Genomic DNA, 24,724 nt, shown 5'->3' with positions numbered 1-24,724 from the left:
CTTTGCTGACAGAATCTACCAGCAAGTTGTTTCCATCTCTAAATCTTATCTTCAGATAAAAATCAACTGTATTTTGTGCGGCATATATCAAATCCACGAGATGCATTTTAGATACTTGAATAATTCAAGTACTGATTTTCACTAGAGCTCGTATTTCCCTGATATAGTAGCGCAGATGTTGTGCTGTTAGCTTTAAATGATTTATTTCCACGTGTTAATAAACCAACGATTCTGTAAGACTCTTCCAAGCTCTCTTAGTTAAATCTAGGGAACCCTAACAAGTTTCCACAGTGCCAGCTACAAATAAATCCAGTGCAAACACAGGCTTTTGCTGTTTCTTTGGAAAATACTCTTGCTGAAGGGTTTCTTAGCCAGTAAGATGATTGGTGCAGATAACTTCCAAAAGCTGCAAAACTCACAGTTTCTCCTATAAATATATATATATATATATGATATTTTGAGTTTTATATTCCTTTATTTTATTTTAGGTTAAATAAACAAAAAGAGCAGAGGCTCAACATCAACTAGTGCTGAACTTTGAAACTGCTGCATATGCATTTACTCGGTGAGATCTGGGAGGCTTCTCGACCCCAACTCCCCTTACAAAGTTTACTCAAACCAGCTAGAAAAGTTCTAATAACTTTTCCCTTTTCTACATGCCTAATTGGAGCCATGCTTTTCAAATTCTTACTCACAGCTGGGTCCCTCTGATTGCTCCTGCTCTGGGTTGGTGGACCTGGGGCTGCTGCTGTGCTGAAGGTCACCAGGTGCTGCGGGGTGGAACAGGTGAGGCTGCTCAAACTCCTCCATAAAGAGGGGATGGAAAATAGGGGCCTCCCGCTGGAACTGCAGAAATTGCAGTCTAGGAAGGTTGGGTGTGATTTTGTCCCAGGCTGGAGCAGTTTGTTAGAGAGCTATGGCAAGCCAAGCTGGGATGTTGGAGACAAGGAGCTGGGGAGGGATTTCTGGTGGCAGAAGAGTTCAGGTGAGTCCTGGGGTTTCCTACATAGTGAGCAGCTGTGTTAATCCAGTGAGCCCTGATTGCTGCTAAACACCAAGAACGTGTGAATGAAAAACAGACAAGTGGTCAGAGATCCAGAAAGTGAGGGCTGGGGCTGCAGCTGGAAAGTAAAACGCTTTGTGGGTTATTTGTAGGGCAGATGATGCTGTGCTAGCTCACCTCACCTCAGTGGTGGCAGGAGCTATATGCTGAGGGTGCACTCGTGGCTGTATCTTGCATGCATCTTTGTGGCTCTATCTTACGTGTATTTTTGTGGAAAGCCATGATAGCAGTAAGCAGGGAATCTTCTCAGAAACCTTGTTCCTCCCATGTACAAGAGCTGTGCTTTCTGTCCTTGCTCCGTAACAAGCAGTTTGGGGTGAAGTAGGTGGAGGTTTTGGAGATGGATCGTGGACAGCTGAATCCACACAGAAAGCTTCCTTCTTTAAGTTAAAGACCTCTTACAACCCCCTTTTTTCCACAAAAATGTGGTATTTCTGATCCTAACCTCCTGCCGTGAGGCTCACAGGGATGGATGAGAGTTTGGATAATACGGGATTTGTCACAAAAGGTAATGGAAGAAGGATGGAGACCCTAAGTTGTAAATAGTTTGGGTAGAGAATAAATACCACAGAACTGTCTGTTATAAAAATTCTTTACTGACATTAATAAGAGTTGGAACACCTGGAAGGGAGATAACTGTTACAGATAAATGATCAGTGCTCCAAATGACACAGTACAAATCGGCGTTTGTTTTGTGCGTGCTTGTGGGTTTTGTTGTTGGTTTTTAAGTTTGACAGCATAAAGCAAAGCAGGTGGTGTGTAGGTGCCTGAGCAGTGCTGTTTGTGCACCTTACTTTCAGATGTGTCAGGCTGACTTTTTGCTTTTTTAAGGAAGAAGAGGCCTGCGCAGCCTGCTCCAAAGGCACCCGTCAGTCAGGGAGGCAATTCAGAGCAGGCCCCGGGAGCCTGCTCCGCTCGGCCTCCGCAATGTCATCCCCACCCCGACTGGGACTTGTTCTAAATTGTCAGAAATACTATATTTATAATGTATAATTTATGTTTTTAATATGATTTAAAAAGCTGAAATATTACTTCTACTGAAGTCCGGGGTTGAAAAGTCCCCTGGGCACTTAAGCAGTTAACATTGAACAAAATGTGCGTAGTGAAGAGGTACCGAATGCGTCAGCTCAATTCCCTGGTCACTGGATTTCTCCTGGTTCAACCGAAGTAGCACAGATTGTGTTTTTTAGAATTTTCTCCAGTTCATTTTTTCATTAGTTTGTTTTGGATTTGAGCCCATAAAAGTCCCCACAGAATGTAAAGTTGGATCGTACGGCTCTTTATATTGAATTTCTGTTCCTGTTTTTAGGGCAGGTAAAAGGAAGCTGTTAATCACACACCTTAAGACACATCAGCAAATGCAAAATTTATATGCACATATTTCTATGCAATTGCGCTGAATATTGTGTGTGCTTACAGACCCTCATAAAACCGGTGGAGGGAGGAGTTGTTTGGTGCTGCTGGGATGTATCAAGGCAAAACCACTTTGGAGTGAAACCCAGTCTGATCATAGATACAGCACAACACACTTCACTGGAAAACCAGTGGGCATTATCCTGAACTGCAGACTTTGTTCTGCATTCCCCAGAGCCCTGTGTAACTGGGTGAGTGGTTATCTTTCATTTCAGAGGGATCAGCTATTTGCCAGGAGCTGGGGCCTGGTTGATGGGGCTGTGGTGCCAGAGGACACCGCTTCTGGGTCCTTCCTGTGCACACATGGTGTTGGCTGGGAGGAGCAGGACTCATCCTTCAGTACCTTTCTTTATAAGTACAGCTTGTCTAAAGCACTATCACACACTTACTTACCTCCATCTGGCTCTGTATTTTGAAGTCCTCATCGGAATGGTCCAGGATAGTGAAGGGTGTCTGTTTTAGACAGACGTATGAATGGACATTTGAAAGCTACCTGGGATTTTCACTGCCTCTAATTCTCTTACTTTCCTACCTAAATCTCTAACAGTGAAATATGAAGTAAGGAATAGCTGGATCTCCACAGTGGGACCCTGTATATGAGTTTTGTGGCATTTTGGCAGTAGCTCCGTGTGCTGGTCTAGAGAGCACAGGTACTGCCTGATGGGCCTGTTACAGTCAGGTTGTGAATTTTACGGGATGTTCCTGTGGCCAGGAACAGTTCTGATTAAAAATAGGAAGAACAGTTGTAATCAAGGTCTCAAGGATGAACAGATAACCGCAGCTCTAGGTATTAAAATTCCTTCTCTTATGCTCTTCTATGCAGGGTTTTGGATGTGTCCTTAGGTTAAAGATTTTTGCATTTGAATCTCAAAATAGACTAAATTGACTTTTCTTATACACTTCAAAGATACTTGGGAATACCCCGGGAAGACTGAAGTCCATGCGGTGGCTGCAGTGTACATAGAGTCCTACAAAACAAATGTAGTGACTGGAGCCTATGAAAGGCTGATTTGATAGAAAAGGCCTTGCATTAGGATTTGTAGATTAAATCTTTACCTCATTCTAGTCAGTCTGTGCCCTATTTGCTAAAATAGGATGGATGTTTCCATTTGTCAGGGGTGGTATTAAGAGAACAAAATCCAATAACGGTGAGTGTCTGAGATGCTGGTGATACAGACCGCTCAGCTATTTGTGCAGGGGGCTGCAGTTTTGTTGACTTTCTGCAGCCAGTAAAATGGAAAAGTTGTCACGTCTTGTTGTTTGTTTTCCTTTTCTTTAAATTCATCATATGCAAAGAAGAAGAATATTAGAATGACACCCTGGACAGGAAAATAATGATATTGCTAGTTCTTCTCTCCCTGCTTTAAATTGTTTTCACTTTCCTTTAGCTGGTGGTTTACTTTGTGTGCACATCCAAATTTTAGTAAGCATTTGTGCAAGACAATCAATAATGTGACAGGAAGGAGAAAAGTAGAAATTATTGAATGCTGAAGCTTTTAAGAATCGTATTGACTTAGGAGGGCTCTCTGCTGCTATCATGGTTATCTTCACCTCTGTTAGGAGTGTTTCACAGATGCATCCAGGTTGATATTGAGTGACTATCTCAAGTCGTATACATTTGCATAAATCCAAGCTGTTAAATTTTTAGAACTTTAGGACACACACACACACTTTTCAGATTTTTTTCAACACCCTTGTTGTCCAAAACAAGTAAATATTTACTGATGCCTCTGAATCAAAAAGACAAATAACCCAGAACTGAATATCTTAAATCAGACTTACAATTTTTGATCCATACCTGTGATTTAGGAACGAGCTAGGGAGAGCTGATGCCAAATATTTTCACTTCTGATGCTGTCAATATTGGCAGACGAAGACAGTATTTTCTCCTGGGCAATAACACTTGTCATGGGTGGGGGTTCAGATCCATCCTGTCTGTCTCTGCTAGGCTGAGTTTTTTGGAAAGTTCTTTAATGCTGAGACAAGTTTTGCTCACTGTGGACTTCGGTACGACCATGAATTAGAAGCTAGAAGTATTAAATTCTTAATTTAATACCCTAACAGCTGCTAATGTACTGGGCAATCTCTGACGTCTGTGTTACCACTGCCCTGTGAAAGTCTGTAGTGCAGGAAGAACAGAGTAACTGGACTTTTTGCTGAAGAGATGCTGTTATCACAAAGTCCGTCCTGTCTATCAGGTGATACCAGTGGGTGACCCCGCTGCAGGGGCAGGTCCGTGGTTCCCCACCTCCTTCCCTGGGCACCACTGAACCACTTCAGATGGTTCAGCTCCAGAAAACAGGCAAAACAAATAGTCATCTGCTCAGACTAATGAAACCTCAGCGCTCCTGCTAAGATTTTAGAATAGTTTAAATGTCTCTTGTATGTAGAAGACACTTCTGCATTGTTTAATATTTGTATTTTTTTTTCCTCCAAGAGGCTCTCATTTTATTTTTCAGAGATTCTCCTAGTCCTTAAGTAACTCTTCTTGTATGTTCAACTTTGCTACCTTATTTTCCATATGCTTCTGGAATTTGCGCTGTTTGTTACAGTTCCCTAATCAAACTTTAAAGCATCTGTGTATTTAATGAGTAACGCTGGCAGTCTTAACTATTCAGTATGGCTAGATGATGAAAACATTTAATTTGCTTGGTGAGAGATATGCAAGTCAAAGCTTCGCTTAAGAGTGGTGCAATTAAATTCAAGTGGTCTATAGTTTTCCCAGACAACAAGAAATTGTTTTTGGTTTTTGAATGTACATCTTCAGTGGTGAAAGTTGAGGCAACCAAAAACTAATCACAGCCTAGGAAATAGCTTTAAAATTCATGATCAGCCTTGTATACAAAGCTTCTTGCTAGCAGATAATTCAGGCTTTTATGTTTGTCCTTTATTTCTTGAGCGTTTGCAATGCTTTATGACATGATCGCTGAGGAGAGCATGCCCAGTTTGTTCCCAGATGCCTACAGCCTGGGCTTGGGCATGAACAGGACTTCTGCATGGAGCCTCCACATCCTGGTTTTAATGCTTTGATATCTTTTTTAATTATGATCAGAAGAAGAAAAAGATGGAGGTGTCACTCTCTGAAGGTTCAACCTAATTTGGCAGCAGGAATAATAGCAACTTGAATTCATTGGTGCTCACTTGCAGTCTCAAGGCAGATATTGGAGCAGGTTTTTGCAGCCTGCTGGCCCAGGGCTTTGCAGACCATTAAATCTGCCTGAGAGCTGCACAGACCTGCTCAGGCTTTCCAAGGAGGATTTTGTTGTTGTTTAAGGGGCTGAGTAAATCAGTCGAATACCTCTGTGGCGAGAAGAGACTTACCTAAGGGGAAAAAAATGCTGTTAGAGACTTCTGGATTCAGCCTCCACTGGATTGATCTTGGAGAAAAATTGGAGGCCTTGTACAGAAGCCTTAGTCTGATCAGTCACTGTCTGGTCCCTCCGGATGCTGGGGTTTCCCATTTACAGTAATGGCTTTGCAATGTGAAAACCCACCAGAATAAAGATGAAACTCTTGATCTCATGCAGCGTGACCACCAGAGCAATCTAACAGTTCTTACTACTTACGCTAATAAATTGGGGTTTTATTGCTTTGTGACCTAATGAGGGAAGCCTCCTTACTTGTTGCATTACAACTGCTCAGACAAGAATTTATTGTGTTTTAATAAAAATTTGGAACCTTCTGTATTGAAGAAAAACCTGTTGTGGTGTCTGAATCCAGCCTGACCCCTTGTGCTCCTCAAACATCTCAGTGTTGAGATTGATACCACCACCAGCCATCGCTGAAAGTCAGGTCTTTGCCTCTGAGTTCTCACTAGCAGCACCTTTTGGGGCTTTGATTTGTTTTGGGGCTGTGCTACCCTGACACTGAGAGAAGAGTAATTAGCAAGTGTTGTTGGTAAAGAAGCAGTCTGGAGTGACAGAGATCTGGCTGGTGCAGCCCTGAACCCCACTCGTTATCAAGAGTGATGACCCTGCTCCTTCCACAGCTAACGTGGCTCCGCGCTGCTGCCTATGTGACTCAATTTCAGATTTGAAGGACTGTCCTAACCGCAGAAGATGGAAGATTGCAGCAAAATGTCAATGGGTTTTAAATCAAGGAAGTTGTATTTGCAAGGAAATCTGTTTTAATGCCTAGCATCCAGTAACATATGGTCGTGGATTTGTCAATAAGAAGCGTGTGAGTTCCTTTGGGGAATATTCGGAGAAGCTACTAATTGTTGATGAGAAGTGGTAGGACTTCTGATTAAAGTGATTAAAGTAATCTTCTGATGGAGTAATTGTCCATTTGATAGGAGTCCTTCGGACTCTGTCCCACTGCTGCCATTACAGTAAGCACAGCTGTTTGCTGTGCTTTGTGGATCACAGTGCTTGAAATAAGACCTCCCGTACATTAACAAAACTGTAATCACTAGATGGCAGTGGGTTTTGCTCCCATTTTTTGGTCTATTTTTTTATCCTGCTTTTCTTGAAGTGTCTTGTTTCTATTACAATGCCAATTAAAAAACAATTCTGAGACCTTGAAACAATTTTATGAAGAGTTTTTTGTTTTCTGGCCAGCCTTAATCAAAACCCTAAATAAAGTTGTGCATCTGTTTTTCTTTGGGGCTGATTCTGGTCTCTAAGGCAACTTTCTGCCATTGAAGAGTCCTCGAAGTGTTGGGGCTTTCAGATGTTCTTTCCACTTCCAGGAATACCTGATCATTTGAAAGGCTTTAGAGGTTTTATTATGTTCTCCTGCTGTTGAATTATTTGCCCTTGATTTACAAGCATTTACTATAAAGCCTCACAAAAAACATGAAATGTTCAGATTTTCTTTGGAGACTGCTTGCTAGGAATACTCGAAGATTCTTGCTACAGGATAGCTCTGGATTTGCTTTAAGTGCACTCCTTACCTGCTGTTATTCAAATGTGTCGACTGCTTACACCTGATTTTCCCCAGCTTACAAAGAGAGAGGGCAGCTCCGGCTCCCCTTTGCAGATGGAAGTGGTGGGACTGCAATTAAGCACAGCTGAAACTGGAAGGGATGTCGGAGAAGTTTCTTGTCAGGAAACGCAGCAGGAGGAAGCAGCTCAGCTCCCTGGTCCCTTCCAGCCATGAAGTGACAACTTCAAGAGTGAACTTAATCCATGTTTAATCCTATCTTCGCAAGCTAAATGCTTCTTTTGATGTTTAAAGAGGAAAATATGTCATTTTGTCTAATTCTTTTCATCAGGGGAATATATCATCTGGAGATGAAGCCTTTTATGTGTCAGAAGGTCTCCGTCACCTGTTATTGTAGTATTTCACATCTTTTTCTGTGGCCACTTCCTTGCTCCTTTCCTTGTGTCAGTGCCAACCTGCCTGCAGTACCACTTTTGTGGTGAAACTGGCACTTGTATAACTCGGAATAATTATATTTCTAAAATACTGATGTTTGCTTAAGGAAACTTGAGGAAATTAACAGTTTATAACGTCATGAGTGCCAATTGTATTTCCCTGTCTAGAGAAGGCAACTCACCTCCTGAAAATCATTTCTATTTCCATTAAGCTTTTAGGGAATTAGGATCTGGGCGCTATCTATAGCCACAAACGATGATGATACATACTTCATGTTATTCATGTTTTCTTCTTGAAAAGACAATTCAACTGTTTGTGTTTCACTCTTTCCATCGTGTATATTCTATTGTTGCCTTTTCTTTTAAACCTCTCTTCATAGTACTTTGGGATAGTATGGAAAAAGTACAGTATGGAAATGATGATAGTTAACACACCTCCAAAGCTCTGGTTTGCTGTAGGTTATGTGCTGCATGGGCCAACAGTTGTGGGCTATCCATAGAGCTCCTAGGCAAGCCACAAAATGGTCCTATGGAAACGATGTTAAGGTTGTTTACCAGTAGCTTGTTCTTCTGACAGATTTGTATTATTTTTCCTTCCCTTTGCTGGTTGTGCAAATTATACTGAAAGAGGAGTAATGTTGCTCTCAGGTCATGAGAGGTTAGGTTTTCTCCTAAAAGCTGAAGGGAAAAAAACCTTCCTTGCAGTAAGTAGTTTTATTATAGGTCTAGAATTAAAAGGAAACAGAAGCCAGGATAATGTGCTCTTTTACTTACAGCCAAGGCTCTTTGTTTCTCAAAAAGCAAAACACTGTTATATGATGTTTAGGAATCTGGGTGGATGCAAACTCTGCTCTGCACCCATAAGTAGCCTACGTTTGTATTGAATTTTTTCTCCTACAATTCCACAAGTGACTATGAACCCCATACCCACCACAATTAGCTGAACCATTTGTGTGTTCATGGCATTAATATGCTTTAACCTTAACCTGCAGCCTGGGTTTTGTTATTTAGAGGCAGATCAGTACAGTGACATTTAGATTTGACTTGCTTTGGTTGCTTTTTGCTCTTTATTGATCAAACTTGCTGTACGCTGGATAGGTTAGTCTCCTAAGCTGTATGTTGTATTATTACCAGTGATGAGAGCATCCGTTGGTGCTGCTACTGATATATATCTTTAGCCCATTAAAATGCAAATTCTAAGGTGTGCAGCAGATAGAAATCTTTGTACCTTAAAGCACTGAAAAGCTGGCTAATTATGACTCCAACTATTTTTCAGATAAGTGAACAGTAAGTCATGATAAAATTCGTAATGTGAATCCTTTTATTTCTCCTGTCCCATGACTATTGAGCTGCACGTAATCTCAGGAGTGTGTTTCTTGTTTCCAGAGTCAGTGCCCAAAAGTTTATTCATTACTTTAAATGTGAAAGCAAACAAAGCTGAGAAAACCCACTCATGGTGCCTATTTCTTGTCTCAAGCTACGTGAATATATGCAGATAAATGATGTATAGCTTACAGCAGCAAGACCAAAGTTCAAGACTTTTCTTACCGTCTTGCAATCAGGTTCCAGTTCTTGGGTAGTCCCATCCTTGCTCTCAATGATCAGCAAGATCCTCAAGACTTAGGCCATTAAATGTGACTCCAGAACAGACCAGAGTTCTTCTCCAGCAGAGCTGCCCCTGAGGACAGACCCTGTTGGATGCTCCTATGATCCCTCCATACAGCAGCCCCCCATGCTTTCCCATGCTGCACAACTCCTCTACAGATTCCTGCCCTGAGCACTTAACTGGGCCAAACTATCATGTCAGTGACTGTGAATATACCAGCAAAAGATTATGTTCTTAGTAGAATTCAGTCACAAATTGCAAGGATCAGTTGGGCAGTGCCATTTATGTATGGCTGAGTCTGAAAGTCAGTTTCTGTACATGTGAATGCTCAGTGGGCGAAGCAGGCTTTAGGTTTTGGTCCATCTGAATTTACTTTTCTACTGAAGTGTCTCTAGATCTGGTTGGTCTGGTATTTTTATAGTTGTTCCTTTCCAAATGTGGATGGCCCCATCGTATTGCAGTCTACAGCGTGAATGCAGTTACTGTGATTAAATAAAGACAGAAAAAATCCAATCTTCTACCTTGCAACTTACGATCTTCTCATTTAATATGACACATGATAATTTTTTTCTCTTCCCAGGATTCTTTTTTTTTGGCCAAGAAATTAACTATGTATGTGTCAAGCCAGGAATAAGCCCTAGGCAATATGGCAGAGTCGCTTTGTAATAAAGCAGGTCTCAATATTTGTTCCAAACTGAAGCAGAAACTTGTCTTTGAGTTAAAGTTTAGCTAACTTTCCCCATGACAATTTTTCCTTTGCCTCTGTTTGAAGAGTCCACCCCCAGCTGGCTTTTGAGACAAAACCAAGATCTTTGAAAGACCGGCAGCCACATTAAAGGAAGAACAGAAACTAGTTCTGCTACAGCAAGTTAAATGGGAAAGTCTAGGTCAGGGGCTTTAATTGTAAAAATGACACTGGGTGGCTGCCCAGGTGTACCTGCATGCAGAGCCAGAGCCTGGGAAGAGCTACAGAAAGGCTCACCATTTATCCTCTGAGTAGGGTGCAAGCAAGGAGAGATTTATAAATGAAAATAACTTCTTGTATCAGCTTCCACCAAATTTGTGATGCAGAAGGAAGTGGTCCCGAAGCCCTCTTTCCATGAGGGGCTGGGTGCCATCTGTCAGCATCAGGGGTTTGGGATCCTCAGCCCCCAGATTATTGTCTCTGCCAGGAGGATTTGGTGGGAGATGGAAGGCAGCAGACGACAGCTCCTCAGCCACAAAATGTTTGTGCTCATCTCATAAAAGGAAGTTCAGTCCCACGAGCCAGTTTGTGCAAGGGCTCCAGCACCAGCAGAGCCACTGGCTCCCTGGCAGGGCCGCCCACCCCAGTGCCTTGGTTAATATAGGAAATACTTTCAAATTCTCTATCAGACAATGGAAAAGAAGTCTAGATGGTAAGGGGAAATAAATGCTTTTTTTTTGAGGTTGCTCCTTCAGCCACTTTTGGGAGCTGCATGGGGAGCAGAGGCTCCAGCTCAGCCCCACCAGCACGGCAGCGTTTGATGTTCAGGTTGGAAGCACCAGCCTCGAATCTTCCTTCCTGCAGCAAGCCTTTGGCATGGATTCGTTCCGGGGTGTGTGTGGCATTTCTCTTTGTGTTAAGCTGTAGTGGAAGAGAGACAGGATAATGCAGCCAAAATTGGCTTTTTCTGCCCCTGGCCACTTCAGATCAATGAGAAGATCTATGGAAACCCTTAGCCTGGAGAAAATAAAGAAAAACAAAGGGAAAAAAAGAAAACTCTTCTCCTGAGTGATTGCTTAAACCTCTCTGACAGCCCTGGAAATGGAATTTCACTTTCTCCTCCACGATTCTAGCACAGATTGTTTACTTTTATCTGTGGACTTGTCTTCACTATTTCTTCACCTTGAGTTAATTGACTGATTGCCACAAGGTAGCTAGTTAACATGACTGCAAACCTGGCTGGGCGCTCCCCAAATGTTTCTTGCAGCGCTGTTACCCTGAGACAATTCCTGAATTAACACCGGGGACATATCTGAATAGAAAAACCTGTAGCATCTCTTACCTGTTGGTCTGAGTCAGTATAACGCATCCAGAAATGATTTTAGATACTGCAAATGTGAAGGCCAAATTCATGGCAGGGGAAATGAAGGTGACCTTTCCTTATAGATAAGGCCTTTGTAATTTTAGTAGCTCAGGTAAATCCTAGCAGGATGCAGATAATGTGTTAAAATACTGATCCCTACAATGAGGATTGCTCGAAAGTATACAGTAACTGCGTATAGCACAGGCAAGAGACTGTGGAGGAGTATCTTTAAATTAAAATAGTAAGTTTAACTACGTCTTAGCAAAAAGCAATTACCCAGGCTGAAATTTGACCCAGCCACCATAATTAATACACCATCGTTCTTGGAGAAAATGCCTTTGGATATTTAGATTTCATAAGCAGATAGGGGTCTGGTTTTATATCTCAACAGAAGGAGACAAACAGTAAATAGCGGTAGCTCTAGCAGTTGGCTTATTACAGAAAACTATTAAAATGTCATTCTTTGTATGGCTAGTGCCATGATTCCCATCACTTCTCCAGCAGTTCAGAGCTGGGTTGCAGATGTGGTTAACACCTTTGCCTGTACAGCTATGGTGTTTGCATGCATAATATAAAACATCTTGCCTGTAGACCATTTTTTTTCACGTGCGTAATTTGTTGTGGCTGCATAATACTATATATTTTTATTCAATCTTTTACATATAAATGAGTTTTATTGAATAAATGTTGCCATTGTCCATTCCCCACACCATATTTTAGCTCTGTAACTATAGTGAGTTTATGATTCCTCTTCGATTCTATTGCAGTAACAAGTTTGTTTATTGCTTTTTAAATCTCCTGCGCTGACACTGTGTAAAATTAAGGACGTGGTTAAATTCTTTATTGTTTTAGACTGTTTCTAAAAATTAACATTTCTATAACCTTGAATGTTTGGCATCACAAATCAAACGTGAGGTGTCGTGGCTAGTTGGCTTTAAGGTCGTGGCAAGTTGCTGCAGTCTGCTGGCAAAGCCACTGCAGAGCTTTTAAGGTTCCCCATGCAAAGGTAATGCAGTGATCAGCTTTAATGAGTAGGACTGAAATACTGTATAAGCGTTTTCATCTATTTTTATTGTTTCTCCTTTTGTTTTATAAGTCTGCATAAATCCTAGCTGGGAATCAGTGGAGGTGTGTGGCTGGCTGTGTTTGAAGATTGCCTGAGTAAGCCAACTTTTTTTTTTTTTTCCTGCTTGGGTGACAATATTTTGTGTTTGTGTGTATATGAAATATTAAGACCAATGCAGTGTGGATTTAAATGTGTTCGTCAGCAACTATTAATGACAGAAACTAATTACATAGCCAGTCTCAGTGCTAATGCATGTACAAATAATGCGACTATGGCAAGAGACCTCTGCAAACATTCAAAATAAAATGAAAAACCACAAGTCCTAATCCTCCTCTCCCTTGAGTCAACAGGAGTTTTGCCTTTCAGTGCAGTAGATCGTGCCTGCTATTGCTGTTTGCTCTAACCCAGTGTCATCTCTGAAAGCCATGAGCAGGTCATGGGCAAAACAGGAGAAGTGACAGGGGTTACTTTGTTCTCTGTCTGCTGGGACTCAGGATGGTGCTGGTATAAACTGGTGCAAACTGGGGCTGGGCGGAGTCCTCGTGGGCTCTTGAGGGTCAGTCCCGCGTTGTGCTGTTGCAAGGTCAGTAGTATTTTGGAGAAGATAAACATTGCACAAGTTTTTGATGTCCCGTGATGGAGGGACATATGACAGACTTCATAAACAACTTCCAGGATCTTTGCGTAATCAAATTTTAATATAAAGTTAATTAAAATGTGATTTATTGCAGATTTTCTAATGCACAAAAGTTTAAAAATAATACCATAGTGACTAAAACTGTGTGTGTGCACTTGTTTAAAGCCTGGGCTACACACAGAATTCAGTGTGGAGCCTTGTAATAACTGAAATTTTACCTGATAAAGCAAAAGCATTTGGCTAAATCTTGGGAAGAACTTCTTTCTGTTTAATGAAGTGACTAACATCATTTGCCTTTCCATCGTAAATCTGATAATTGGGAAAGTTGAAATCCTTTTGCCCCCTATATGTCAAAGCAGGGCTACTTTTTGGTTTTCGAGATGGTCTCTGTGGCTATTTGGCTCTACTTCATCTGTGCCCTCTTCTCTTCCAAGTGTGGGAGTGCTCTTCCCCGTTAAAGGCAGTTACTGAACTCCCCTAGGACAGCGTAGCCTTTGCTACAAAGCATTGCGTTACAGGGTCAAAAGAGGACATCAGATAAAAACCGAATCAAAGCCCCTACGTTCCCAGGTAATTCAGTGTATTAAGGAAACAGAGGAATTTCTGTGGGAGCGAACGGCAGCTAAATACCTGTTAAAACTAATGGCAGTGCTCCCACAGTCTCAGATGGTGCGACGGGCTGCCCATAATTCAGCTGCAGCTATTTCACCACTGCTGGTTCAGAGAAGGTTACTGTGAGGTTAGTTTATTACAAGCATAGTTATAGGGAGGAATTTGGGGGAAGAAGATAAGCTTCAGGGTGAGACGAAACAGCAGAATGAGTCGGTCCCTCCCTCAGGTGGGGAGCATGTGGGCTGGGACCCAGTTCCTGACCGCTGCGATCATCCAGAGAAGGGAAAACCAACTACTTCCAGAATCTCTGCTTTGGTATGAACGCTCATTTTACCAAAGCAATCTAAAGTTGTTTGAATGCTAAGCTTGGTTGTGGGTTGTGTGTGTGTTGCTTTTTTTTAATTTATTTTTTTATGTGCTTGTGACAAATAATGGTTTTAGCTTCAAAAGTGATGGTACTACATTATATAGTTATAGGTTGGATTTAGGTCTTAAAAACAAAACAAACTGCTTCAAAAGCTTTAACTGAAAAATACTGATGCTAGGCTGCTCTTCTTTTATATCACTTTACTTGCTGTATTATCTGTATTCCTTCCAGCAGTGCTTTAAGTGTCGTGCCTAACATCTGACATGTTTCATTTTTCCTGTCATGCAGCATTTCAAAAAACAACAACAACAACAAAAACCAACACAGTAAATTATTTGCATAATGCATGGGATGCTTTCTTTGGAGTAAAATTGCGCTGTGCTTCAGGGAGCAGCCTCAGCCTGCCGCTCAGTGATACTGTCCTGGTCACAAACCCGATCTGTCACCCCCTGATGAAGTGTTTCATGTCTAAATTTAGTGATGGTTTCTGTGGTCCACGCTCAGCCTGTGATCTTGACTGTTCCCCTGCTGCTGCTTTTGGTGTCTTTCCTAGAGATAAAGGTGCGACTGAAGCCCATGCAGATGGATCCAAGCTAGTTGTAGTATGTCTGGTAGTGAGCACAGGGAGCTCAGCACGAACAGGGAAAGCTTCCCTAGAAAGTCTGCTGGGCATATAATTAGGTGGCTTGTCCAGAGTGAGCTGCATGAAGTGGCTTTCAGCCTAATTTAACTAATTAGGTTATCTTAAGTGAGTTTAAGCACAGCTTTGGCCCTGACGTAGGCGTACCTGAGGTGGAGATGCAGGCAGGGAGCTGCAGGCAGGGACCTGGAGCTGCAGGAGGATCCCAGTCTACACAGGCTGCATTATAAGAGAACAACATTGAAATTAGTCAAATACAGAGACTACAGCTGCTGGGAGGATAGTTATTTGCACTGTGGATGTAACCATATTTTGGAGCTGGCAAATGATGTTAAGTCAAATACTCCAGGGGTCGGGCCTAATTAAGATGTTGGTACCGGATTGTGAACTGATTATGTGGGAAAAGTGAGCCCTGCATCATTATTTGCAAGTGGCTATGTGCAGGATCAAGCACGCTGCTTCGTGCAGGGGCAGGAGCCGTGACACACACCGTGTGTGTTGTGTGAAGTCGGGCTAACACCACCCGGCCTGAACAGAGCGGCGAGGAGCAAAGGGGCTGAGGCAGAGTTGTGAAAGCTAATTGAATAACGACTTATTTCAGATGAAATGGTGTTCTGCTGGAAGGTATTCTGCCAGCAAAGAATGAAGCTGAATTTGTCAAGTGCCTTATTCATTGTAAATAATTCACTCTGCTCCAGTTGTGCTGCGCAGGCACTCTGCAGCAGCCTCACAGCAAGGCCGGCCTCCGCCTGGTGCCGGTTCCAGAGCTGAAAACCCAGCAGAGCACCGAAGTGCTTTGAAAGGTGCCCCAGCTAGCAACCAGCCTCCAAAAGTTACTTATGTTCTTGTAATGCTGCCTCTGTTGTAAAAACATATGAAATATCCTACTCTGAGACACAGGGAACATTCTGGGAAGCAGCATCTGAGTCCTCAAAATGAGGTGAGCCGAGGAGCCGGGCCCACAGCCCAGTGACAGCCTGACGGCCCTGCTGCAGCTCCTCCTGCTCTCTGCCTTTACCTCTCCTCCCCTTCAAAGCCCCATGGCCTGAATTAAATTCCTCCAGGTCATCTTCATAAATAAATTGCAATGATTTACAGGCATTTTTGTAGGGGCCTTGCTCTCAGGCTGAGAAACAGAATGATTAATTCTGCAAAAGCTGTTTTACACAGGATTTCTCAAATCTTAATGACGCTTAATTTCAGCCAAATCATTTCTCCTCAGTCAAATTTTGGAGTTACTGAATAACTTATTTGAACCCTCTGTGCTTCAGAGCTTCCTGGAAGAGAAGACAGCTCTGTACAAGTGGAGAGCAGGACACCGTGTCCTGGTTTCACGGAGGCAGCCCATGTCACTTAGTGTGCTGTCCCTCTTGGTTTTCATCAGGGCATTCAAATGACCCAGTTTTCTCCTGCTTTGCCGTTGTCCTCCTTCCAGCTTATAGGTATCGGTGATGTTTAAAGTCATCCTCCTTTAGGAAATGTCAGCTGCTAAGGTGACGGGACAGGTAGTGGAAATTGCTAATAGAGAAAAGCATGTGAAAAGGGCTTCTGAGGAGGCAAGTGGTGTGGGGAGGTGGCAGCTGAAATAAAGGTGTGAGTAACAGCAGTGGTCGTCATCCCATCTTCGGACCTTATCCAAGACAGGGAAAAAACCCTGATACTAGTACTGCTTAATAAACACAATATAATCAGAACCTATTATAGCCTAGTTCTGCTTGAAATTCAAGTGGTTTGGACTGGGGTCATTTTATATGTGCCTCTAAAGAAAGTTAATGTGTTCCCTACTTCCCCTTCCCCCTTAGTCTATACTGTATCTTAATGAATAACAGGCTTAATCACTCTGGTATCAAGATAGCCTTTTTACAGCTATGCAAATGTTCTTTGGTATATAATTTGTACATGCTTCACTCATCTATTAGCATTGTTCTTTCTAAATGAGAAAATGCAAATGTTACACCAAGGGCCCCATCTTCATAGCTTACTGAATATAATTCCTGACAGCAACATGAAGCTGTTTAGCATAATTTTCCTGTTAATAAACTGCCAATTACAGTAATTTAGTTCTTAGCTTCCGAAGACCGAAAGGTATACGGTGATTTCCAGCCCCCTCCCAATTAATGTTTCAGTTTATTATTTTGGTATGTCTGAGAAAACAGAAAAATGGAGCAGCCTCAGATGTTTGATACAAATGCAACTTCCTTTCACTAATTCAAAAGCTCTTCTGCTCTGAGAGGCAAAATGCAGTATTGAGGTTCCACACTCCCCTTACACATGCGCGTTTGTATGTGTACACCACTAAGAACGGCATCAGAGGTATCTGTATTACAGGCGAATGTGAGTCAGCTTGGAAAACTACCAAATTAAACTCTGTAAAAGCTGCCTAGAAACACCTGCCAGCAATGAACAGCTTTTTTTTTTTTTTTTTTCTCCCAGTGACTTCTGTTTGTTGTGCAAATGCTTCCCAAACTCAGACGGTTACACAGCACTTTATTAAAGTCAGTGGAAAATACTGTGAAAGAAGGGGGGATGTTTAAGGAAATGTTTGTAGTTGCTAGAAAAGGCTCAGAAGTATTATATCTAGAAGCAATTATGTTTTGAGCAGCTCTTCATGCACAGTAGTTTCTGTTCAGAGCTCTTCTCCACCTTTCTTATTAAAGGGAATTTGCATGAAAACAATCTTTGTTTCTTAAGAGTTTATCTGATCTTCCTCTTATTTCCAGCTCCCTGCTCCATCTGCTCCTGAAATGATCATTCCACATGATACAACAGAACAACTTCTGAAGCAAATTGGACTGACTTGAGTTGAGGAATAATCAAGAGGAGATCTCGGGAATGAAAGGTCTTTCTTTCAATGTGAGTATTGCCAGTGGGTGAATGTGGGGAACGGGCTTTTGATGTAGGGAGATACTGAGGAAAATAACCTAGCTAGATAGAGCCTTTCAGGTGGTTTGTTTGGGATACTGGCTTTTTCCCCTCCTATTTGCAGGTAGCTCCACCACTCATACTGTGTTTTGTAATCTATTATTTGTTTCAAGAATATGCCCACAGATGCCATGAACAAATTTTGTCTCATGTAATTACATCTCAAAAAAAAAAAAAAGTGAGAGTTATTGCATCCTTCCCACAATCACCTGCCTTTATCAGCCTCAGCTGAGCCTCCCGTAGCCTGCAGGAGGACAGAGGCAGGCTGCAGTGATTAGACCCTGACCGTAATATTTATTAGACTTTCAGGAGTCAGGTTTGGCAGAAGAGTTTTCATTGGTTGTGTAAATACTCACTTTAAAGCCTGCTCTGGCTTCTCTAAACACCTGGACTGGGCTATTTCAAAGGACTCAGCATTGGTGTCACTGGTCTAGGTAATGAAAATAAATTGACTCCTGAGGAAGTACAGTTAGGTCAATGCTAAGCAGTGATTTAAATTCCACCTTCCTGCAAGCTATGTTTAGAAATCAAGCACAAAAGCCCACTTGGTGCCGTCACCAAGTCTTACTTGCCCAGGCACCTCTTGGTGCTTGGCAGTGTCTCAGCTGAGACCTCCACCACCTGAACCCAAATAGAAGAAATAGCTGGCCCTGCTTGCTTGCTTTTGGTAGCCACCAGAGCAGCTGGTTTGCCCAACTGGCACCCACTGGCTTGGTGCCTTGCTGGTGTAGACAAGGGGGTTGTTCTGCTCAGGGTCTGTGGCTGGATGTAGGATCCTGCAACACTACCCACATGAGAACCGTGCCCATCTTTGGAGGACGTTCAGTATGAGCCAGTTGCTATAGCAAGGCATGGTCTTTGCTGAGAAATTTCATCTGCTCTGTGAAACAAATCCAGGTCTGAGGACCTTATGGGAGCAGGGAGCATCCTGTTCAGCTGTTTGTGTGTCTTTGTTGTTGATGGCATTTGCCTTCTTGGCCAACTCCTCCCTGGTGCGATGCCTCAGGCAAGGGCTCAAACAAGAGAGGCTCCTCCGATGCTTTGAAAGCTAAATTGAAACAACATTATTGAAGTTATTAAACTTTAAGAAGGTGCAAGTGTAAGTGCCAGCTAGTTACTTTTTGATAAGTATATGCTATTAATAGCACTTTTAAAAACTCAACTCAAGATCTGCAGTATAGGTATTCTTCAAGACACTCTTGACTATTACGAGATTAATGGATAGGGGACAGTTTGGAACTGAAACATTAATTTTAATCACATAGCTCGGTTTGTATTAATGAGAGAAGTGGGCGAATCCTATAGAAAGGCATGAGAATATGTACCTAAGAGGCATATGCAGTGATTATGCACTTTGTTGGAAAATTATTGCCAACTCTGAAAATAACTGACAGCCGAATTTGTCAGATGGACACTTGGAGAACACAGGGCAGTGCAGCAGTACATACAAAGGGATGGCCGTGCCACTTGTCTATTAGGTTAAGCAAATTCTGAAATAAATCTGAGAAGTGAAATAATTGTATTTCTTCCCCCCGGAGAGCATTTTATGTTCACACTGGGAGTCTGCTAGGGAATATTTGCCCGTGCTTGCAGAGTCTATGAGGGCTTACAACCATGTTATGTTGCTGGTTTTTATACACTTGAGTATTCAGTTAGAGCTGAATGACTGCGATTAATCACATCACTTTTTAGTACCTGTGGTACCAGGTTTTTTGTTTATAGACTGTAGACCTGGGGCTCCGTGGTATTTCCTTGTTGGCCTCGAAGCCAGCGTGTGCTCTTCCTTCCCAGCCTGACCTCTCTCGCTGTGAGCTCATCGCTGTAGCCCAAGGCTGGAAAAGCCTGACAAGGGGCTGCCCTGGCTCCAGTGGCAGGTTATTAAATGAAGTGAGGAAAGCTCTGCGTGGGGGTGACACAGCTGGGGGCACTGCCTCTTCACCTCTGAGCATCACATCTATAGGGTACCAGCCTGAGGACCAGGAGCCCTGCGCACATTGCTTCACTCGTCAGACAGCCCAGAGGTGATTTAACATGATGGGGTGGGATGAGCTTTCATCAATAGCAAGCCTACAAATGTTAGTAGTTATAATTAGGAGATGTGCTAACCCTCCTATTAACCTGATTGATGGGAAGGCTTGATTAAGCAGAAAACTGATTTTTCCCCAACTGGCTGTAACAGAAGATCAGTTTGCTTTGAAATGGGAATTATAAGGACCGAAAGCTTTCTGTTGTCCTTTTAACCGATGAAAACTGGCTAGGTGCATCTTCAAATGTTTATAGTGAGGAAAGAAACCCCAAAATGAAGATGTGCGTTCTAGGCAATAATTTTTAGTCCTACAGCCAGGGCTAGAATGCAGAGCAGGGATGGACAGGCCCTCTGCATCTGTCCCAGCGCTGAGCAAAGCTTACTGACACTGCACCATTCTCAGCGGCTATCAAATTTAGGGCATGTCTGTCCTCCCCAAAGGACAAGGTCATTTTAAAACTGGGAGCAGGAGAACCACATAAAAAGCTGATTATACCGGTGAACCAATACAGGCGTGTAATTTGGGACCCATGCTGGTATTTGCACAGTCCCGAGCTCTCTGTACCACCTTGGGTCAATGCTATTTCCAACGTCTCTGTAGTGTCCTCCATGGTGCTGCGAAGATGTGCCCTCGCTGACCTAACGGAGTGATAAAGAAATCTGCTCTGTTTAATGCAATTCTGGGGGAAAATGGCCACTTTTGAAGAAGAAAATGGTTTCTGCTAAAGGTTTACCGCCGTGCAAATGCAGTGGTGATGCAGCTGTAGTGAGGCTGAATGGCTCTTCACAATGCAAAGTTTCCGAGCTAAAGAAGAGCTCGTGTGCCTGAAAGCTTTTTGTTCTCCAACTACATTCACAGGGTTAATAAAAGATTGGAGCTCTCCATGCAAACCTCGCTGCCTGTGCCATGAATTGAACTCCTGTGTCCAAAAGGACTTGATGTTGACCTTAAAAAACTTGAAAACCTGTTAATATTAGGCACCCTGGGATTGATATATAGAGCTGAGTTGGATCATGTTTTACCTATACGCAGGCAAACAAAGCTCTGTAACATAATCAAAGGGCAAAAATTAGCTCTAAGTAGATGCCGTAGAGCCACAATGATCATTATTAGATGTCACTTTGTCTCATTGTTATTTGCGTATTATTTGAAGCCACAATAATATTCAAGTCACCATCACTAAACACACAGCGCTGTATTTTGACAGCAATTCACAAATGTGAATTAAACTGAACATTTCTCTAATACCAACCTTTCCTGAACCTCCCTGCAAATGGAGATTAAAGGCAAAGAGAAGCATAGTGCAGTTCAAGCATATAAAAGCCTCATTGTCAGTCCAGGACTTGGGGAAAAAATAAATAAATTTGGACCTTTCATTTGTTGCAGACCCATTAATAAATTATCACAAGTGACTTCTGTGGCCTGTGCCCTATCACTTGGATATTATACTAATATGGGTAAAAGAGAAGGATCAAGAGGAAAATGTCCAAAAGGACCTTGCAAAGCTCTCTGAAGGTGGGCTTAGAGTGAGGGAGAGGATCTGGGCTAATGTGCTGGAAAAAAAGAAAAAGAAAAGGAAAATTGTACTCTAAGGTAATCTTATATCTCACCACTTAGCTGACAAAATGCACGTGATGCAACTTCCAGGGGTTATTTTTGTGTAAAAACAAGTGCAAGGTGGGAATCAACACACAACAAAATAAGCAGCACAGCAACGTGGTGACAATCAGCAAATACAATGTGTTGAAATGTGTTGGTTTTTATATATCAATATATATAAATAGATATTTGCAAGGAAATGAAGCAGACCTCCTTACAGGCCATGCATTTGTGACTGCAGCTGGCTTTCAGAGCGAGCTAAAGCCCAAAGCTTGGCAGGTGCTGGCTGGGGACAGCGCCGCGGGCAGGCTGTAGGACTCAGCTGTGCCAGAGCTGACAGCAACAAACCAAGCACCTGGCAGGCCCAGTCGTTTTAAAGAGTCCTTCACATGCAATCACTGCGCTTGCACTCCTCTGAGTTTTCAACATGCAAAACTCAAATATAGGAGGGTTGTTTTTTTTTTTTTTTTTGCTGAAGTCGCAGGAACTCGTGAGTGCAGACTTAATTCCCCCAAATATACAGACAAAATACTCGCTTACCATCTTAACGATCCCTCTGGGAAAGCTGGCCAAGTCAGACAGTAACGTTCAGTAAATCCTTGTTATCTATGCTTGCTTTGCTAATGAGCCTGAGTATCGTATTTAAATCCCTGTAGTTGCATCTCATATATCGGCTGGTGCAAAAATAAAATATTTTCGTTCGGCATTTGGTGTATATCATGGGCAGCTCCGCTGTGCTCCAGAAATGCCTCTCCTGTTATTAGCACAGCGCAAGCCTTCGAAGGGTCGCTGTGATGAATAGGACGGTGGAGGCCATGGGAGAGCAACATTTCAAACAAAAAATGGTACAGCTATTGGAGGGTAATTGAGATACCGTGTGTTTACACAGGTCTGTCTTGGAAATGCTCCTTTTGTGAATGCTAAGTTTGATTAAGAGCTTTCCTTTTTGAATCAGGGTGAAGGTGAAGTCAAATAACAAAGGAGGCTGGAAAAATAAAGCAGGACATTTCCAGTACAGCCCGGCCAGTGGGGAGCTGTGGATATTGGTCAAGGTAAGAAGGATGCAACTCCATTGTGGAGAGGGATTTCTTACGCACCTTGTGTAACTTTTATCACAAACCATTTCTTTTGATTGAATTTGTGCTGTGTTATGCAGAATATTATAAGCAATGTTGTGCTGAAGTATTATTTATAGTAGACAAACTTCAAGAACAAGCATTTGTTGGACAAGGCTCTCCTTCACCTAAGTGTTTTGCTACTTTCTCAAGCTGAGCTCAGAGGGACAAATTAATATTTATAGATTTGTGGAGGTCTGCGTCCCCTTCAGGTCAGTAGTAAAATCAACAGTCTCCAACCAACGCTGAGGTCGAATTTTGGGAGATGTGTTTGCTGCCCAAGTCCTGAGCTGGGGTTGCAGTAGGGAATGCAATAGGATTTCAGAGGAAAACCAGGCAGACAGCACAGAGAACAAACATAGTTTTAGCTGCCAACCTTTGGGGATCCTCCTTGAGTGGACCGGAGCAAATGGTGAGAGTGGTTATGAGGAGCTGCTCCCAGTGCTCGCGGGGAAGGTGTGCTTTAAAACAGGTTGTTGCTTCTGGAAACAGGGACTTCTCTTTGTAGGCAGGGGTTTTTATGGCCTGCTGCCTCATTATCTCAGTAACTTATTACAGTTTTATGTCTGTGTTGTGCTGCAAATGGACTGCCCATAATCCCCTTTTTATGGACTTAATCTGGCTGGTGATAAACGCCTGCAGGGTGAGGGAAGCATCTTCCCCTTGGTGGTGGGCACATGGTGCAAGCAACTTTTGGCAAGCTGAGCCCCCCCCTCCTGCCTGTGCTTTAAAATCCCCTCTGATCCCACCTGACTTTAAGGAGGTGTTGGTATTGACATTTCAGTCTGAAATACAGCCGCCTGTTTTCTCCTGGAAAGATCAGCGCCAGCTGTCAGAGCTGCAGCCTTCTGCGTGTGCACAGCGATGATCAAATTAACATCCCTTTAGGTACCTGGAAGTTAACATCAGATGAGCTCCAAAAACAGTTTTTGGAGATTTTGGTGGCTTAGGCGCTTACTGAGGTAGGCTGGATGGATACTGGAGATTGTCTTCTCAAACGTTCTGTGAAATAACCGTTATAATTTCACATCCCCTGTACACACAAGCTAGTTAATTTGTTTTCAGTGAACATTTGTATGAGTGAATTATTCACCCATCTGCAATATTTATCTTTACAATGGCTAGACAATTCAGCCCTGTGTGGAGATGTGCCTCTGTGTGAATTCATAAATCCCCGATCACTGGCAGGACATTTTCTGCAGGAGCTGATGATCTATTTATTCTCTCTTTTCGCCTCTCCAAAGGTTAGCCCGGGCCCTTTTGCTTTGACACGAACTGCAAGCAAACAACTTGTATAATATTTTACTACTTCCTAGTTTGAATATAAAGCTCTGACAATGCTCTCTGTAACTCCAGCTTGTCTGTTTCACAGCTCTCTTGGCTGATTATAAGGCAGCAATTTTATGTGATTTTTTTCCTCGTGCGCAGCAGATGTAATGAGCAGAGAGGATTATGTGATGAGCTGAAATGACTGAGGTACGTAAGGAATTGAAAATACAGATTCGGAGCCTTTGGTGCTATTAGCGGTCAGTTTGGAGCCTGCTGGCAGAGGGCTAACTCTTTTAGGGGTGAGCTGCTTCTGTTCAAAGGTGTTTAGAGCTCTGGGATGGTAAGGCAGCACAAAGAGGATACAGAGGGCCATAAAATTGCCCGTAAGGATATTGGAAATCAATGTAAATGTAGGTGCAGATGCATGCTGCTCGATCCCCCCGTTGGTGCCTGGGGAATCTTGATGGACCAAAACTGGCCTCGCTCACTGCAGGGCTGGGATTGCCCTGGGCTGGGGTTATCTGCCAGGGAAGCTGCTGGGATGGCTCTGTGGTTTGGTGGCCACTGCTTTTCCTAGGGGATACCAGGAGGAGTATTAGTTGCAACTGATAGATGGTTCAGAAATGGTTCAGAAAATTCTTAATGAGAGTCTGGGTTTTAAAGACCAGCAAGGACCTCACTTAAATGGCATTCCTCTGTCATCATTTAGGAAGGTCTTCTTTGTTGGGGAAGACCCACCACGACAAGCTCCATTTTACTGGTCTGGAGACTTGGGGCTGGATCCCAGCTTGGATGAACTAGATCAGTTCCAGTCAACCGAGCAGTAATTTCTATAACTTGAGGGAGTACTGCTGAATAGCCGTGTCTCTGAAGAGCAAATTTGCCAAAGTATTTACTTAAGAAAGTGCATCCTTTGGATAGACCAATATTTACTGAAGTGCTAAGGATTGAGTAGCGCACTGCAATGTGCTGTGTGAGTGAGAGCTTTCCCTAACAGTCACCAAATGTGAGTCTCACTTCTT

The 24,724-nt window shown here is 42.7% G+C and overlaps 1 long non-coding RNA gene across 3 annotated transcripts in view; it reads left to right on the top strand.

The window, feature by feature from the left end:
• The window catches only part of LOC106014454 (uncharacterized), a 50,717-nt gene that overhangs the window by 18,148 nt on the left and 7,845 nt on the right, over positions 1–24,724 (top strand). For all 3 annotated transcript variants that reach the window (XR_011803374.1, XR_005269428.2, XR_005269427.2), the window contains 2 exons: positions 17,491–17,623; positions 22,274–22,370. This is a non-coding gene — a long non-coding RNA (uncharacterized lncRNA). The remainder of the gene's footprint in view (positions 1–17,490; positions 17,624–22,273; positions 22,371–24,724) is intronic.

Source organism: Anas platyrhynchos, chromosome 14, assembly GCF_047663525.1.
Source record: "Anas platyrhynchos isolate ZD024472 breed Pekin duck chromosome 14, IASCAAS_PekinDuck_T2T, whole genome shotgun sequence".
Lineage (NCBI taxonomy): Eukaryota > Metazoa > Chordata > Aves > Anseriformes > Anatidae > Anas > Anas platyrhynchos.
This window is presented reverse-complemented; position numbering and strand designations above follow the sequence as displayed.